Source organism: Elephantulus edwardii, unplaced genomic scaffold, assembly GCF_000299155.1.
Source record: "Elephantulus edwardii isolate Elephantulus edwardi_28Jun2011 unplaced genomic scaffold, EleEdw1.0 scaffold00167, whole genome shotgun sequence".
Taxonomy (NCBI): Eukaryota; Metazoa; Chordata; class Mammalia; order Macroscelidea; family Macroscelididae; genus Elephantulus; species Elephantulus edwardii.
Genome location: NW_006399917.1, coordinates 5,655,512 through 5,659,383, shown reverse-complemented (window position 1 = coordinate 5,659,383; position 3,872 = coordinate 5,655,512).

The following is a 3,872-nucleotide window of genomic DNA, read 5'->3' as shown; positions in this document are numbered from 1 at the left end:
ATAATAAATTTAGATTAAAAATAAATAATACTGAAATACACAAAAATTCTACAAATCAACAAGTAAATGATCCAAATCCAAGAGAAAATTATGCAAAGTATATAGATAGATTACTGAAATAGATTTCCTAAAGAAGCTAGCAAGTATAATTATGCGCTCAAACACATAAATCCTTGTTGTTTTTGTTATGTTTTGAATGGCCTGAGACTCATAGTGACCCTATGCAGATAAATGGAAATAAATAAGAGGTATTATCCACTAACCTGGTAAAAGTATGAAATCTGGGCAATATCAAGTCTTGGTAAATATATCGTATACATAACCCTAGGGGTAAGGAGCTGGGCTGTAAACCAAAGCAAATGATTCAAGTCCACTGGCTGTTTTGTGCCAGAGACACTGAGATTGGCCCAGGATAGGGTAGTGTTCAGAGTTATTGTACATAGGGTCTCTATGAGTCCCAGGTGACTTGATAGCAAAATAACAAGAAATTTAAGTTGTCATACGAGTGGCTTCTTAGGACTGTCTAAGAGCAGCCATCTTAAAAGGGCATGTTCTCAAATGACCACAAGTCTCATCTAGAAGTGGCCCTTTTTAAAACCACACACCCATATTGCTGGATCATGCACGCTCACAGCCTGATTGATCACCTGGACATGCTCCCAGAAGACCTCAATGACAGCCATCTTGAAAGATTAAGCAAGTGTGTGCTTACTTACCTTAATGCATCCCATGGGGACTAATCCCAGATGACCCCTCCTCCTTTCATGAATAAACATGATGCTCTTGTTCTTTTGATAGGCTAAATCAAAACTTCACCATCTCCATGAAAAGACATAATGTCCTTTTCCCACTTCCAGAGTCAATAAAAGGATCTCACCTTCTTCTGCAAGATGATTCATGAGCTAGCAGTGCCTAGTCTTTCCATGTCCCATTATGCAAAGAACTTTTCTGTCATGTTATTGTTTTGTGCCATCAAGACAATACCAACCTATAGGTGAACCTCCCGTGATTTCCAGAGGCAGTTAATTGCCAAGAAAGAGACTGTCGATCCTTCCCTACTGGAGCTGCTTGTGGATATGAACCACATGCTTTCAGGATTGCCATACAGAAAAGCTTGGACTCCTGTTTTGCAATTAGAGTAAAAATATCTGAGTGAAGAAAAAGAAGATGAGATTGGGGAGAAAAGAATGTTAGGGCAGATACCAATGATAAAGGAAACAGAAACTCGTAATAAAGACAAAGTCAAATGACATAGCTAAAATCAAACAAAATTCATGTTAAGTTCTGTAGAGAAAAAAAAAATCAAGCAAAGTAGCTAAACCCAAACTCTATCCAATCAAAATCAAGGAACAGATTGTTGTTGTGTTCAGTGCAATCTAGTTGAGTACAGCTCACAATGACCCAATGAACAATAGATCTGGGCTTTGATCTATCTTGTACTGTCATCATCTCTGAAATATTTGAGTCCAATGCTGCAGTAAGTGGGTCAATCCATCTCGTTGAGGATCGGCATCTTTATTGCTGACTCTCCACCTTTCCAAGCATGGTATCCCTCTCTGGGACAAAAATAACCCCTCCTAGCAACACGCCTAAAGTATGTAAGATGAAACTATGTCAACTTTGCCTCCAAGGAACATTCTAGCTGCACTTTCTCCAAGATATATCTGTTTGTTCTTCTGGCAGACTTTGGAATACTCAATATCCTTCTCCAACACCACAACTCAAGGGCATCAATTATTCTCCAATCATCCCTATTCATTGTTAAGCTTTAAGATGCATAGCAAAAGTGATTGAAAAGACTATGGTCTAAATCAAGCACACCTTAAGCTTCAAACTGATATCAATGCTCCTCAGTAATTCGGACAAATTCCAGTTAGTAGACATGCTCAGTGCAATATGTTTCCTGATCTTCTTACTGCTGATACAAAAGGTATTTATTGTGTATCCAAGTAAGATAAAATTGGCAGCAAATTCTCCAGTAGCCTAGTGACCAGAACCTACTACAATCCTAAAGACATGTGGTTCCCACCACCTGCTCCATGGGAAAAAGATGGGCAACCTCCTTCCATGTGATTAACTGCCTCTGAAAACCCAGTGGAAGGTCAGTTTTGAGTCAATTTTCACTTGACAGAACACAAAAATAACAACTCTTGTAATACCTAAAAAAAAAAAATCTGGAATGTTTATACTAAATGAACAATTATTCATTGTCCTGGGTCTCTTGAAAAGATTACTACAGCAGCTTAAGTGAAAAGAAGTGTTAAGATGATAGTGAGTTCTCAATTACAGATAATAGGTGGTAGGTTTGTTCTATTTTAGAAGCAACAGGCTATCTTTATATAAAAAGAAAGACATAAAAGGCAGCAATGAATAGGTAAAATCTCAGTCTTTCAATTTTTTAAAAAAACAAACCACTTTTAAGGATTGTGACAGTTGCTGTCCGTGGCACTGCTTCTGTAGCTTAGCCAACATCTCCCTAGTCTCTCTTATCCTGTAGTCTTTTAGTAGAGTGAGGAAGATTGAAGCCAGGATGTTAATCCCACAGTAACAGGAGGAAGAACTCAAATTTAAAAATTAATTTGGAGACATCTTCTTGTTGATCACATTTACAAGATAGTCCAGCTACAAGAGCCCATGAAAAATATATTATGGGAATGTTGTTATTGTTGTTAGGTGTCATCAAGTCAAGTATGACTCATAGCAGCCCTATGAACAAAAGATCTGAACAAGTTACCATTGCACTTGCCATGTCAGTCCACCTAATTGAGTGTCTTTCTCTTGCTGACCCTTGACCCTTTCTAGCATCCTGTCCTTCTCCAAGGAATAGCACCTCCTAGCAACATGCCCAAAGTATGTGAGGTGAAGCCTTATAATTTCTGCCTCCAAGGAGAACTCCAGCTCCACCCTCTCCAAGACATATCTATTTGTTGTCTCGGCCATCCATGGGATGTTCTGTGCTCTTATCATCCTTATTTATTATCCAGCTATCAGATGCGTAGCAAGTAATAAGAAAGACCACAGCCTAAATCAAACACACCTTAGTCTTCAAACTGACGTCATTATTCAATAATTTGGAGAGGTCCCTCATTGAAGATTTTTCCCAGCACAATGTGTCTCTTTTTTTCCTGACTGCTGGTACCAAGAGTGTTAATTGTGGATGCAAGCAAGATGAAGTTGTTGATAGTTTCAATCTCCTCTCCAACTATCATGACACTATTTGTAAAGTGGTAAGAATCTTTGTTTCTTAATATTGAGATGTAATCCATACTGATGGCTGCATTCATTGATCTTCTGCAACAAATACTTTAAGTCCTTCTCTCTTTCAGCAAGCAATAGCCAACCACAAACATTCCAAAGTATTTGAGGCCCTATACCTATGCCACAAGCATGCCCAAAGTATGTGAGGCAAAGCCTCATCAGTCTAGTCTCCAAAAAGCACTCAGGCTTCACCCTCTTGAAGACATATTTGTTTGCAGATGGTAGAAATAATACAGTACTTCTTGTTATGTGCCCTTGGGTTACCTGTGACTCATAGTGATCCTATGTACAACAGTTCTAAAGCCTGCCTTATCCTGAGCCAGTATCACTGACCCCAACACACCTACTTTCATTACCCTAGTTACCGTACCAATTCATCTTATCAGGAGTCTTCCTTTCCTGCATTGACTCTCTACCCTTCCAAACATGATGTCCTTCCACAAGGATCCGTCCCCTCCTGGTCATGTGCCCTAAGTATATGAGATCCTAAGTATGTGAGACAGTGCTTCAAAATCCTATCCTCCAATAAGAAAATTTGAGGGGAGCTCTGGTGGCTAAGTGGCAAGGAACTGCAACTGCAATCCCAGAGGCGCACGGTTCGAATCCACCAGATG